This window comes from Bombina bombina, chromosome 9 (genome assembly GCF_027579735.1).
Source record: "Bombina bombina isolate aBomBom1 chromosome 9, aBomBom1.pri, whole genome shotgun sequence".
Taxonomy (NCBI): Eukaryota; Metazoa; Chordata; class Amphibia; order Anura; family Bombinatoridae; genus Bombina; species Bombina bombina.
In genome coordinates, this window is record NC_069507.1 from 119294696 (window position 1) to 119310662 (window position 15967).

Consider the following 15967-nt stretch of genomic DNA (forward strand, 5'->3'; position numbering starts at 1 on the left):
TTGGTCGACGCACTAACTTTTTAGTATTTTTACCATACTTTTTATATTTTTGTTTATTTTTATTTTTACATTTTGTATTCATTTTTTTATCCCATTTTTTCCTCACCCAGTATAGGCTATTGTATTTATTAGTTATGTTTTTAAAGTATCTATCAGAACACCGGTGTTCATTTCATATATTTATATGCATATTGCAGGCTCCTCTACCTATGTCTTTTTAATATTATAATCAATTATTTTTTTCTCAATCCTGCTGTACATATTGTTCTTATGAATGTTATATTGTTACCATGAGCACAACGTTACTTTGAGCATATAGATACTATTTGCATCTTTGCACCCTTAACCCCCAATTGTTGTTGTTTAATTTGTATCCATTATTGACGTACACTAACTATATCACATTATACACAGATTTTGTTTTCTACATGGGACAGATTGCCTAAGACGCCACCTCCACCCTTGTTTCTTTGATTGACCCTGTATTATTGCATTTATTGTGAGGAATGCAATCAGTGAGGTCGGCTATTCTGTTTTTTACTCAACAGTCACTTACACCATCTTTTCTTTGTTATAACTTGTTATACCAGCACAACCTGGCTAGCGTAAACATGAAAATCCTAGCTGAGTTTTGGCTACAGCGAAAATGCAAAATACCATTCTACTTGTAATCTAGCCCTCTGTGTCAGCAGTGTTTGCAATTATTTATAACAATTACTATAGACGTGCATGCTCCTAAACTCACCTAGGATTACTCTTTAAAAAAGGATATCAAGGGAACTAAGAAAAACTGATAATAGAAATATATTTGAAATGTGTTAAAATTGCATGCTCTATCTTAATCAAGAACTTTTAATTTTGTCTTTACTGTCCCTTTTGTGTTTTTTCAATTTGAGCAATTGCACACTGCAGACTCCACAAGCCCTAACCCTGGTGCATATCTCTCCTTTACTGACCTCAGCAGGAAGTGCAAAACGATTATATTTTGCTAACAAAATGTGAAGTCATAGTTAAATTACTGCTTGGGAGCCACAGTCTTAGTCACTAGTGCTAAAATGATGTGATCAAATTGTTAGATCATGTATTTACACAACAATGGCAGTATAATGGGATTATTTTATTAGCATTTTAATAGTATAATTTACTTATGGGTTGTTTCACATTTGAAGCTAAAGACTTTCAATTAAAATTCAGTTTTGACCTGTTTTGACCTCAAACATGTGTCCTAAAATCACTAAAAAATATATTTAAAATGTGCTTTAAACAAAATGCATAAACTTTACTATGCAGTTACAAAATGTTAGAATAGCCTCTTGTTTTAATGTGCTTACATGTATAATAATACCCACATGCAAACAAACTGTGGATTGTGGTGTATAAAAAGTGTGGTTATATTGCCAAAAAAAGCAGAATGATAATACTATTTGTTTGTGGTTTTTTTTAAATGCATATGGTTGGAGGCAAAAGAATGGGGGCAGCGAAGCAGACCTGTAAAGCAAAAAAGTGTCTCCTAATCTGCTTCTGGCGATTTATGGGAGTTACTGTGGCTTTGCGTTGATAGGGCAAGTTTCGAGGGTGGACGCAGCATTTAACTAATTAGGAGCACAATAAATGCTGTACTGTAAGCATTTAGAGTTTGAACAACTATGACAGTGGACGAAGCCTAAAAACGCCGAGAGGGTCTTTTCTCCTTTGGTCGTCTGTGTGTAAACTCAGCTCTCTGCACAGGCGATATCATTCTTGATTCATAGCCCAACAAGACAATCTATGGTAAGCAGATCTATGTTTAATCTTCAAAAGCTATGGCAGGAATTCCTGTAAGCTGTATGTTTAACAGCCTGTAATTGCATTGTAAGAATATACTTGCGCTTTTGAAAACTGGTTCAGCCTTTTCAAACTGAAAATCTGGTTTCACAGTTTACTCGCTAAAAGTTCGGCCTTATCCAGTAAGCGAAAATGATATATATATAAAAAGAAGTATATATTTATGTGAGTTGTGTGTATCTATATCATACCTGCAGCTGCTTTGAAAATGACACAAAATACATTTATTATTATATGACACTTTTAATATATTTCAACACAAACTGGAAGTAGGTCTTTAAACTCTTATTATTAATAATTTAGAATCTGATTTTCTCCCTACTGTAAACTCATTTGTAGTTATTCTTATATAGCAAAGAACATGCTGGTATACAGCTTGTGGGTTTATGTTTCAATTACGATTTCATGTCCACACATGAGAATATGGAATTTTACGAAAATAGTTGAAGATCAATAGTAATGCAGAGAGTGTTTAATGCCATGGATTTGCCTTTCATTAAAATAATTTGGTTGAATTTCATTACAGGCTGGCACAGAAATACACAATTTCAAGAACACTCTAGCCGTGCTGGCTAGGACAATTGATCTTAATTTTTATTAACATATTTGTTTGTTTATATTTATTTTTACCAGATTAGTTTTCATATTTATAGAAAATGTATTTTGTTCACAAACTGTGCACTTTTGCTTTTAATACCTACACCTAATCAGAAGTTTTTTTAATGCTGCATACATTTAGATTTTAATCATACTTAACTTAAAAAAATACTAATTGTCACATTTTCTCTCCTACCTTTGTGTAGTCAGACTATGTGGGAAAGCAACATGTGTTGTCTGCATTGTTCACATGGAAAGAACTTGCTCATGTTTTTCACAGACTATGGCCTACTGCTTCTATAATAAAACAAGCTGGACAAGAAGAACAAGACACATACTAAGCCATGTGCATTACAAAAGTAGGGTGTGGTGACCTTTTTTGCAGATGTTAGTGATAGCACATCTTGCTTGAATTGCCTTACAACTGAAGTGGTGTATAAATGCATATTAAAGGCACAGTTTAAAATATTCCCCCCTTTAATTTGTTCCCAATGATCCATTTTACCTGCTAGTGTGTATATATTTACAAATCACTCCTTTACATTTACCTTTATATCAGCATTTGAAATAGCTGAATTTGCCTGTGGTATCCCTACCTATACTGAAAGGTTCTATATGAAACCCAAAATGTTTCTTTCATGAGTTTGATAGAGAATACAGTTTTAAACAACTTTCCAATTTACTATTTTTATGTAATTTGCTTCATTCTTGTGGTGTCCTTTATTAAAGAAACAATTCAAATGGGTGAGCCAATAACATGAGGCATATATGGGTAGCCACCATCAGCAAGTATGCTTTTCAACAAAGAATATAAAGATAATGAAACAAATTAGTAAATTGGAAACATGACATTTTCTCTATGAATATTTCCTGCCATTTAGTGCTCCAGATGTTTTCCTAGGTATCTCTTCAACAAAGAATATTATGGGAATGAAGCAAATTTGATAATAGAAGTAAATTGGAAACTTTTTAGAAATGGCATGCTCTGTCTGAATCACAAAAGACAATGTTTGGATTTTATATCTCTTTAAAGGGCCAGTCAACACATTAGATTTGCATAATCAACAGATGTAAGATAACAAGACAATGCAATAGCACTTAGTCTGAACTTCAAATAAGTAGTAGATTTTATTATAACAGATTTCAAAGTTATACATATTTCCACTCCCCTTGTACCATGTGATAGCAATCAGCCAATCACAAATGCATATGCGTATAGTCTGTGAAATCTTGCACATGCTCAGTAGGATCTGGTGACTCAAACATTGTAAATATAAAAGACTCTGCACATTTTTTTTAATGGAAGTAAATTGGAAAGTTGTTTAAAATTACATGCTGTATCTGAATCATGAAAATTTAATTTAACCTGAGTGTCCCTTTAAGTATAAGTTATAGAAAAGCTGTGTACACTCCCAGTGGGAGGTAGGAGTGATAAGAAATAACGTTAATTTTCAATTGTTCTCTCTAAGTATGTTGCTATGGTATACAGACAGGGATAATATAAAGAAGCATGTGTGTGTGTACAGAAAGTGATTTCCCTACAAGCTCAATCCATATGAATAAATTGTAGTTACAAAGAACAAAACCAGCTATCTCATATACAAAAATAAACAAAAACAGTTTATCATACATTTTTTTTTCTTTTTGCAGCTTGCATAGGAAGCCATTGGAAACACATTAAAGGGGCAGTGAACACCATTTTTTATTGTTTAAATTATAGATAACCCCTTTATTACCCATTCCCCAGTTTTGCACAGCCAACATGGTTATATTTATTTAGGTATAACCTTGTATCTAACCCTCTTTTGACAGCCCCTTATCACATGGCTATTTATTTATTATTTACAGACTTGCAGACAGACTTGCAGAAATAGATTTGCAGAGTTACCGATGCAGAGAGGGCCACTCTGTGTCTCTCTCTGCATCGGACAGCGGTGGTGCTAATCGTTGGTGGTCGTTATGCCCTTAAGATTGCGCTATTTCTGCATGCCCCACAAGTGGGGCACTGCAGAAATAGATTTGCAGAGTTACCGATGCAGAGAGGGCCACCCTGTGGCCCTCTCTGCATCGGACAGCGGTGGTGCCGATCGTTGGCGGGTGGGAGTGCAAGGAGGGAGGCAGGTGGGTGGCCCATCGCTGGAAGTGAGTGGGAAGGAGGGAGGAAGGGCAATAAGGGGGATCCTATGTGGGATCCATTGTGGGAAAGGGATCTGGGAGGGGGAGTGGGTAGGGTAATGGGGGGGCAACTACATTACAGAAAAAATGGTTAATGGGTTTAAAAATAAAATTAAAATTAATATGCATAAATTGAGGCAAACTGGGTACTGGCAGAGAGCCATTACCTAAGATGGTGGCAAATAGGTAGAGGGGGGAGGGTTAGAGAGCTGTTTGGGGGGGATCAGGGTGGTTGGGGGTAAAAGGGGATCCTACACTGCAAAAATTATAAAAAAAAATTAAATAACATAATTTATGTAAGAACTTACCTGATAAATTAATTTATTTCATATTGGCAAGAGTGCATGAGTTAGTGACGTATAGGATATACAATCCTACCAGGAGGGGCAAAGTTTCCCAAACCTCAAAATGCCTATAAATACACCCCTCACCACACCCACAATTCAGTTTAACGAATAGCCAAGAAGTGGGGTGATAAAGAAAGGAGTAAAAAGCATCAACAAAGGAATTTGGAAATAATTGTGCTTCATACAAAAAAATCATAACCACCATAAAAAGGGTGGGTCTCATCGACTCTTGCCAATATGAAAGAAATGAATTTATCAGGTAAGTTCTTACATAAATTATGTTTTCTTTCATATAATTGGCAAGAGTCCATGATCTAATGACGTATGGGATAGCAATAGGCAAGATGTGGAACTCCACGTAAGAGTCACTAGAGAGGGAGGGATAAAATAAAAAACAGCCATTTTTTGCTGAAAAAATTAATCCACAACCCAAAATATAAGTTTATTCTCATAAATGAAAAGGAAAACATAAAACATAAGCAGAAGAATCAAACTGAAACAGCTGCCTGAAGAACTTTTCTACCAAAAACTGCTTCTGAAGAAGCAAATACATCAAAACGGTAGAATTTAGTAAATGTATGCAAAGAAGACCATGTTGCTGCTTTGCAAATCTGATCAACTGAAGCTTCATTCTTAAAAGCCCACGAAGTGGAGACTGATCTAGTAGAATGAGCTCTAATTCTCTGAGGTGGGGCTTAACCCAACTCCAAATAAGTTTGATGAATCAAAAGCTTTAACCACGATGCCAAGGAAACGGCAGAAGCCTTCTGACCTTTCCTAGAACCAGAAAAGATAACAAATAGACTAGAAGTCTTCCTGAAATCTTTAGTAGCTTCAACATAATATTTCAAAGCTCTTACCACATCCAAAGAATGTAAGGATCACTCCAAAGAATTCTTAGGATTAGGACACAAGGAAGGGACAACAATTTCTCTATTAATGTTGTTAGAATTCACAACCTTAGGTAAGAATTTAAATGAAGTCCGCAAAACCGCCTTATCCTGATGAAAAACCAGAAAGAGCAGCTAATTCAGAAACTCTTCTAGCAGAAGAGATGGCTAAAAGGAACAACATTTTCCAAGAAAGTAGTTTAATGTCCAAAGAATGCATAGGATCAAATGGAGGAGCCTGTAAAGCCTTCCAAACCAAATTAAGACTCCAAGGAGGAGAGATTGATTTAATGACAGGTTTGATACGAACCAAAGCCTGTACAAAACAGTGAATATCAGGAAGCTTAGCAATCTTTCTGTGAAATAAAACAGAAAGAGCAGAGATTTGTCTCTTCAAGGAACTTGCAGACAAACCCTTATCCAAAGAAACTGTAAAATTCTAGGAATTCTGAAAGAATGCCAAGAGAATTTATGAGAAGAACACCATGAAATATAAGTCTTCCAAACTCGATAATAAACCTTTCTAGAAACAGATTTACGAGCCTGTAACATAGTATTAATAACTGAGTCAGAGAATCCTCTATGACTAAGCACTAGGTGTTCAATTTCCATACCTTCAAATTTAATGATTTGAGATCCTGATGGAAAAAGGACCTTGAGACAGAAGGTCCGGCCTTAATGGAAGTGGTCAAGGTTAACAACTGGACATCCGAACAAGATCCGCATACCAAAACCTGTGAGGCCCTGCTAGAGCCACCAGCAACACAAACGATTGCTCCATGATTATTTTGGAAATCACTATTGTAAGAAGAACTAGAGGCAGGAAAATATAAGCAGGTTGATAAGTGTCAACGCATCCACTGCTTCTGCCTGAGGATCCCTGGACCTGGACAGATACCTAGGAAGTTTTTTGTTTAGATGAGAAGCCATCAGATCTATTTCTGGAAGACCCCACATCTGAACAACCTGAGAAAACACATCTGGATGGAGGGACCACTCCCCCGGATGTAAAGTCTGACGGCTGAGATAATCCGCTTCCCAATTGTCTATACCTGGGATATGAATCGCAGAAATTAGACAGGAGCTGGATTCCACCCAAACAAGTATCTGGGATACTTCTTTCATAGCTTGGGGACTCTGAGTCCCACCCTGATGATTGACATATGCCACTGTTGTGATATTGTCTGTCTGAAAACAAATAAATGGTTCTCTCTTCAACAGAGGCCCAATCTGAAGAACCCTGAAAATCGCACAGAGTTCCAAAATATTGATTGGTAATCTCGCCTCTTGAGATTTCTAAACTCTTGTGCTATCAGAGATCCCCAAACAGCTCCCCAACCTGAAAGACTCGCATCTGTTGTGATCACAGTCCAGGTTGGATGAACAAAAGAGGCCCCTAGAACAATACGATGGTGATTTAACCACCAAGTCAGAGATAGTCGATCATTGGGATTTAAGGATATTAATTGTGATATCCTTGTATAATCCCTGCACCATTGGTTTAGCATACAAAGCTGGAAAGGTCTCATATGAAAACGAGCAAAGGGGATCGCATCCAATGCTGCAGTCATGAGACCTAAAACTACCATGCAAATAGCTACTGAAGGGAATGACTGAGACTGAAGGTTCCGACAGGCTGAAACCAATTTTAAACATCTCTTGTCTGTTAGAGATAGAGTCATGGACACTGAATCTATCTGGAAACCTAAAAAGTTTACCCTTGTCTGAGGAATCAAATAACTTTTTGGTAAATTGATCCTCCAACCATGTTTTTGAAGAAACAACACTAGTTGATTTGTGTGAGATTCTGCAGAATATAAAGACTGAGCTAGTACCAAGATATCTTGGAGCTGTCGCTAGGCCAAAAGGAAAAGCAACAAATTGGTAATGCTTGTCTAGAAAAGAGAATCTCAGAAACTGATAATAATCTGGATGAATCTTAATATGAAGATATGCATGCTGTAAGTCTATTGTGGACATATAATGCCCGTGCTGAACAAAAGGTAGAATAGTCCTTATAGTCACCATTTTGAAAGTTCCAGAACTGGTCTGAATGAATTTTCTTTCTTTGGGACAATGAATAGATTTGAATAAAACCCCAGACCCTGTTCCTGAAATGGAACCGGCATGATTACCCCTGAAAACTCCAGGTCTGAAACACACTTTATGAAAGCCTGAGCCTTTACTGGATTTGCTGGGATGCGTGAGAGAAAATATCTTCTAACAGGAGGTCTTACTCTGAATCCTATTCGGTACCCCTGAGAGATAATACTTATAATCCATTGATTTTGGACAGAATTTGTCCAAACATCCTTAAAAAATCTTAATCTGCCCCCTACCAGCTGAGCTGGAATGAGGGCCGCACCTTCATGCGGACTTGGGGGCTGGCTTAGGTTTCTTAAATGGCTTGGATTTATTCCAATTTTAAGAAGGTTTCCAAATGGAAACAGATTCCTTGGGGGAAGGATTAGGTTTATGTTCCTTAACCCTTTGGGTGCTAATGACGGCTCTGAGCCGTCACAGAGTTTCTCACTCTGGTGCTTATGACGGCTCAGAGCCGTCATGAGCACTCTCCCACTTTTAGGGAGATCTGGGGCTCCTTAATGCTCCTACCCCGGCAACCGTGCCTGTAGAGTGACAGGCATAGCCGGGGCTTCACGTGATGCGCGGTGACATCACACTCAATTATGTGATGACGTCACTGCGCAACTTTATTTATACTTAACAATGTTAAGTATAGGAGGAGGGGGCATGCTGCTTAGAAGCCTGTATCTCAGGCATCTAAGCAGCTACAGATGCCCAAGACCCATTGTTGGAAAGGTAATCGCCTAACCTTTCCAGCAGTGTAAGTCTTGGGGGTCTGTAAAAAAAATAAAAAAGTTAAAAAAAAATTTTTCAAAAATTTCAAAAATTATAATAATAATAAAAAAAATATTAGCACCCAGGTGGGACATGGCTTAGCAGCCAAATGGTTAATTTGTCGAAAGGAACGAAAACAGTTAGAAGCTTTAGATTTACGCTTAGGTCTTTTATCCTGAGCCAAAAAAACTCCTTTCCCCCCAGTGACAGTTGAAATAATCGAATCCAACTGAGAACCAAATAACTTATTACCTTGGAAAGAAAGAGATAGCAATCTAGATTTAGAAGTCATGTCAGCATTCCAAGATTTAAGCCACAAAGCTCTTCTAGCTAAAATAGCTAAAGACATAGTTTTAACATCAATTTTGATGATATCAAAAATGGCATCACAAATAAAATGATTAGCATGTTGAAGCAAGCGAACAATGCTAGACAAATCAGAATCCAATTCTTGTTGCCCTAAATTTTCCAACCAAAAAGTTGATGCAGCTGCAACATCAGCCAAAGAAATTGCAGGCCTGAGAAGATGACCAGAATATAAACAGGCTTTCCTTAGATAAGATTCAAGGTTCCTATCTAAAGGATCTTTAAAAGAAGTACTAGCTTCCATAGGAATAGTAGTACGTCTAGCAAGAGTAGAGATAGCCCCATCAACTTTGGGGATCTTTTCCCAAAACTACAATGTAACTGCTGGCAAAGGATACCATTTTTTAAACCTTGAAGAAGGAATAAAAGAAGTACCAGGCCTATTCAATTCCTTAGAAATCATATCAGAAATAGCATCAGGAACTGGAAAAACCTCTGGAGTAACCTCAGGAGGTTTATAAACAGAATTTAAACGTTTACTAGTCTTGATAACAAGAGGACTAGTTTCCTCAATATCCAATGTAATCAACACTTCTTTTAACAAAGAACGAATGTACTCCATTTTAAATAAATAAGTAGATTTGTCAGTGTCAATATCTGAGGAAGGATCTTCTGAATCAGATAGATCCTCATCAGAAGAGGATCATTCAGTATGTTGTCGGTCATTTGAAATTTCATCAACTTTATGAGAAGTTTTAAAAGACCTTTTACGTTTATTAGAAGGCGGGATGGCAGACAAAGCCTTCTGAACAGAATAAGCAATAAAATATTTTAAATTCACAGGTATATCTTGTACATTAGATGTTGAAGGAACAACTGATGGACACATTTTCTGCATGTAAAAGCTTATCATGACAACTATTACAAACCACAGCTGGAGAAATAATCTCCACAAGTTTACAACAAATTCACTTAGCTTTAGTAGAACTTTGGCAGCAGGGTTCCAACAGTGATTTCTGAGACATTTAAGCGTTTACTAGTCTTAATAACAAGAGGACTAGTTTCCTCAATATCCAATGTAATCAACACTTCTTTTAACAAAGAACGAATGTACTCCATTTTAAATAAATAAGTAGATTTGTCAGTGTCAGTATCTGAGGAAGGATCTTCTGAATCAGATAGATCCTCATGAGAAGAGGATCATTCAGTATGTTGTCAGTCATTTGAAATTTCATCAACTTTATGAGAAGTTTTAAAAGACCTTTTAAGTTTATTAGAAGGCGGGATGGCAGACAAAGCCTTCTGAATAGAATAAGCAATAAAATATTTTAAATTCACAGTTATATCTTGTACATTAGATGTTGAAGGAACAACAACTGATCTACACATTTTCTGCATGTAAAAGCTTATCATGACAACTATTACAAACCACAGCTGGAGAAATAATCTCCACAAGTTTACAACAAATTCACTTAGCTTTGGTAGAACTTTGGCAGCAGGGTTCCAACAGTGATTTCTGAGACATTTAAACGTTTACTAGTCTTAATAACAAGAGGACTAGTTTCCTCAATATCCAATGTAATCAACACTTCTTTTAACAAAGAACGAATGTACTCCATTTTAAATAAATAAGTAGATTTGTCAGTGTCAATATCTGAGGAAGGATCTTCTGAATCAGATAGATCCTCATCAGAAGAGGATCATTCAGTATGTTGTCGGTCATTTGAAATTTCATCAACTTTATGAGAAGTTTTAAAAGACCTTTTACGTTTATTAGAAGGTGGGATGGCAGACAAAGCCTTCTGAATAGAATGAGCAATAAAATATTTTAAATTCACAGGTATATCTTGTACATTAGATGTTGAAGGAACAACAACTGATGGACACATTTTCTGCATGTAAAAGCTTATCATGACAACTATTACAAACCACAGCTGGAGAAATAATCTCCACAAGTTTACAACAAATTCACTTAGCTTTGGTAGAACTTTGGCAGCAGGGTTCCAACAGTGATTTCTGAGACAGGATCAGATTGAGACATCTTGCAAATGTAAGAGAAAAAACAACATATAAAGCAAAATTTTCAATTTCCTTATATGGCAGTTTCAGGAATGGGAAAAAAATGCAAACAGCATAGCCCTCTGATAGAGAAAAAAGGCAAGAGGCATATAGGAATGGGGTTTTAAATAATGAAAATATTTGGCGCCAAGTTTGACGCACAACACAAACAGAAAATGTTTTGCCGCTAACAACATCCGGAAATGACACACGGAAAAGACGCAACCTTGAAAGGACTCGGCATCGACTAAGACACCGGAAATGACAAATTTGCATCATCGAACGTAACTTTGCGCCAAAAAAAATCTTCCGCCATAAATGATGCAATATACTTTGACATTTTGCGCCCTTGCGAGCCTATTTTTGCCCGCGAATTAAAAAGAACAGTCAATTGAGAAAAGACTATACCCCAGGTAAGAAATTTTTTCCCCCTAAAAATGCTTTTCCCAGATATGAAACTGACAGTCTGCAAAAGGAAATATACTTAAACTTGACTCATGGAAAATATAAGTACAATACATATATTTAGAACTTTATATAAATACATAAAGTGCCAAAACATAGCTGAGAGTGTCTTAAGTAATGAAAAACATACTTACCAAAAGACACCCATCCACATATAGCAGATAGCCAAACCAGTACTGAAACAGTTATCAGTAGAGGTAATGGAATAGAGAGTATATCGTCGATCTGAAAAGGGAGGTAGGAGATGAATCTCTACGACCGATAACAGAGAACCTATGAAATAGATCTCCTGTGAGGAAAACCATTGTATTCAATAGGTGATACTCCCTTCACATCCCTCTGACATTCACTGTACTCTGAGAGGAATCAGACTTCAAAATGCTGAGAATCGCATATCAACGTAGAAATTTTAGCACAAACTTTCTTCACCACTTCCATAGGAGGCAAAATTTGTAAAACTGAATTGTGGATGTGGTGAGGGGTGTATTTATAGGCATTTTGAAGTTTGGGAAACTTTGCCCCTCCTGGTTGGATTGTATATCCCATACATCACTAGATCATGGACTCTTGCCAATGACATGAAATAAATATATAAATATATATATATATATATATATATATATATATATATATATATATATATATATATATATATATATATATATATATATATATATAAAACAGCCTTTTTATTTTAGTACTGGCAGACTTTCTGCCAGTACTTAAGATGGGGGTAACAATTGTGGGGTGGGGGAGGGAAGAGAGCTGTTTAAGAGAGGGGTCAGGGAGGGATCAGGGGGAGGGATATGTCAGGTGGGAGGCTGATCTCTACACTAAAGCTAAAATTAACCCTACAAGCTACCTAATTAACCCCTTCACTGCTGGGCATAATACAAGTGTGGTACACAGCGGCATTTAGCGGCCTTCTAATTACCAAAAAGCAATGCCAAAGCCATATATGTCTACTATTTCTGAACAAAGGGGATACTAGAGAAGAATGTACAACCATTTGTGCCATGATTGCACAAGCTGTTTGTAAATAATTTCAGTGAGAAACCTAAAATTGTGAAAAAGTTAACAATTTTTTTTATTTGATCGCATTTGGCGGTGAAATGGTGGCATGAAATATACCAAAATGGGCCTAGATCAATACTTTGGGTTGTCTACTAATCAAATATATATAGTTTTGATAGGTAAATATAAAAAGGGCTCTATTTCTGTTTAAATGTAATGATGGCAAAAATGCTAAAAATGCTCTTGTCTTTTGGGGAAGTTTTTGTCTGAAGTGCCTGGTCCTTAAGGGGTTAGGGCTGCCAGGTGCCCAGTATTCAACTGGACAATCTAATATTTCAGCATTCTATCCAGTAAAATCTGCACTAAAATACAGGACTTTTAAATGTTCAATTTTTTTAAAGTCCTTTGAGTGTCCGCTAAATCTAAAAAGCCCCCTATGCCTTTATGCTGTACAACTGCAGCTCAGAAAAAAGTGAAAATTTTGTATGCTTTTTTTCTGTGCCTGACTTGCTATCATGGGGCTGCTAAATCACTGTGCTCCTTACAGTGAAAAATCACGACTGTGTACATGTGTTACTCACAGCCAAAGATAAAAAAATATTATTTTAAACATTACTAGGACTGTTCTGTTGTGATAAATATACATAGGGGGGCTAAGATGCGTTTTTGGGGGCACCATTGTGTGGCCCCACCTTCCACCCCAGTTGAGTTGTGGAGGACAGCCAGTAACCCTAGCTTATTTTTATATATGGTCATCAAGCACTATGTTTAGTACATTCCACAATAAAATGATACAGATCTGTGCTTTTCTCACAGTTTCACTCCATAGGAGTGAGGTCTCACTATAAAAAAATAATAATAACCAGGAACATATTTCATTATTAAAGAAGAATACATTTTTGTTATTCAGTGTTAAGTTTTCAAATACATTAGGCATGTAAAATAGTTTAGGTAAATAAATAAATTTTTCTGTATGTTAACTAGCACTACAGATTACTGCAACATTCTATATATACAGTCGTATGCAAAAGTTTAGGCACCCCTGACAATTTCCATGTTTTTTATTTATAAATAATTGGGTGTTTGGATCAGCAATTTCATTTTGATCTATCAAATAACTGAAGGACACAGACATATTTCAGTAGTGAAATGAGGTTTATTGGATTAACAGAAAATGTGCAATATGGATCAAAACGAAATTAGACAGGTGCATATATTTGGGCACCCTTGTCATTTTGTTGATTTGAATACCTGTAACTACCTAGCACTGATTAATTGGAACACACAATTGGTTTGGTGAGCCCATTAAGCCTTGAACTTCATAGACAGGTGCATCCAATCATGAGAAAAGGTATTTAAGGTGGCCAATTGCAAGTTGTTGTTCTCTTTGACTCTCCTCTGAAGAGTGGCAAAATGGGGGGCCTCAAAACAACTCTCAAATGACCTGAAAACAAAGATTGTTCAACATTATGGCTTAGGGAAAGGCTACAAAAAGCTATTGCAGATATTTAAGCTGTCAGTGTCCACTGTGAGGAAATTGAAGACCACAGGCACAGTTCTTGTTAAGGCCAGAAGTGGCAGGCCAAGTAAAATATCGGAGTGGCAAAGGCAAAGAATGGTGAGAATGGTCAAAAACAGCCCACAGACCACCTCCAAAGGCCCACAACAGCATCTTGCTGCAGATGGTGTCACTGTGCATCGTTCAACAATTCAGCGCACTTTGCACAAGGAGAAGCTGTATGGGAGAGTGATGTGGAAGAAGCCTTTTCTGCACACATGCCACAAACGCACATTTGGACAAGCCAGCTTCATTTTTGAAGAAGGTGCTATGGACTGATGAAACAAAGATTGAGTTATTTGGTCATAACAAGGGGCGTTATGCATGGCGGCAAAAGAACACAGCATTCCAAGACAAACACTTGCTACCCACAGTAAAATTTGGTAGATGTTCCATCATGCTGTGAGGCTGTGTGGCTAGTGCAGCCAGTTGAAGGTCGCATGGATTACACTCAATATCAGCAGATACTTGAGAATAATGTTGAGGAATCAGTCACAACATTGAAGTTACGCCGGGGCTGGATATTTCAAGACAATGACCCAAAACACTGCTCAAAATCTACTCTGGCATTTATGCAGAGGAAGAAGTACAATGTTCTGGAATCAGTATAAGTAAATATGCTTTTATACTCCCCTAAGGTGTAGCTGTTTGTTAGGTGCAGTCACATGATATCACTATAATGTGCCACTTGTGTGCTCAGCACTTTGACAGGAATTTACTAATGTGTTAATAGCTGTGAATCTGTCAGTTATATAGATTCAATAAATATATGCAGATTATAAAGGAAGATAGGGTAAGCAAACTGGCTGTAGAGAAGCCAGGACAGTGCTGTAATCATAGCTGCTTTTTCTACTTCACTCTGAACAGATCCTCTGTGCTCTACTCGGCAACACCCGCATTACACACTGACAACGTCCATGACCCATCAGGCTATATAAGATACAAACACATATAGACACCAGGGGATCGCTCTCCAGTCCCAAATAAATCAGTGAAATGAAAAGTTAATAATCCTCCAATGTGCTGACTAGTCCCGGCTGCTCAGAGATGGTTGATCTCTTGGCACAAGAAATATCTGTAGGGTTATAAAAAAAAAAGCACAAAGGCGCCTGAGGGCCTATTTACAGTCCAGGAAGGATTACTCACATATTCCAAAACACCTTAATAGGTGTTTAGAGGGAAGGCAAAATCTACGTCACCCAGTTTTACCCATGGCTTCTAACTTTTTAGATTATTTTCCATATTTCTATTTTTTTTTTTATTGAGGTAGATATAATTAATGACAATACAAGTAACTATTATGACATTACATGTACAACAGCATTCAAGTGTCTGCGAAAAAAAAAAGTATGCATCATAATATATAACAACACATCACATTAAAAATAAAAAGTAACCTCACAGTTTCCGTTTATAAGAAAATAAGATACTAAATCAATTTACGATGATTATAAACTTTAATACCTCCCATAAGGCTGAGGTAGATCCTTGGGACTAATCAACCTGGAGCAGCATTCTACGCCTGCTGTCTAATTCTTACATTACTTCTACCGAGTTCTGTTTATGTAGTAATAAAACACAAACAACCAGGACAACCAATCCTCTAATTTCTGTCAGTATAACTTTCTTAGGTCCCTGTAGTAGTTCTTTAAGTACATTTCCTGCTCAATCTCTAATAGACTCTAGTAGAGTAGCAGGGTTTCCTAACCTCACCCAGGCCATAATGTTTTAATGTAGACCCACTGCATTATAATTCCTGCTTCCCTTCTTTCCCTCTCCCTACCTTTCCCTCTCTTTCTACACAAGTTTTGAGATACCTAAGCAGATTCAAATATCAGAGCAAATAAGGCAAAGAATCAGCCTAAAATGTGAGC

The 15967-nt window shown here is 36.9% G+C and overlaps 1 long non-coding RNA gene across 1 annotated transcript in view; it reads left to right on the forward strand.

Annotated features, from left to right (window-relative positions):
• Positions 1 to 1567: 1567 nt before the first annotated feature.
• Positions 1568 to 15967, forward strand: part of LOC128640031 (uncharacterized) — a 215477-nt gene continuing 201077 nt past the window's right edge. The window contains exon 1 of the long non-coding RNA XR_008399284.1: positions 1568 to 1770. This is a non-coding gene — a long non-coding RNA (uncharacterized LOC128640031). The remainder of the gene's footprint in view (positions 1771 to 15967) is intronic.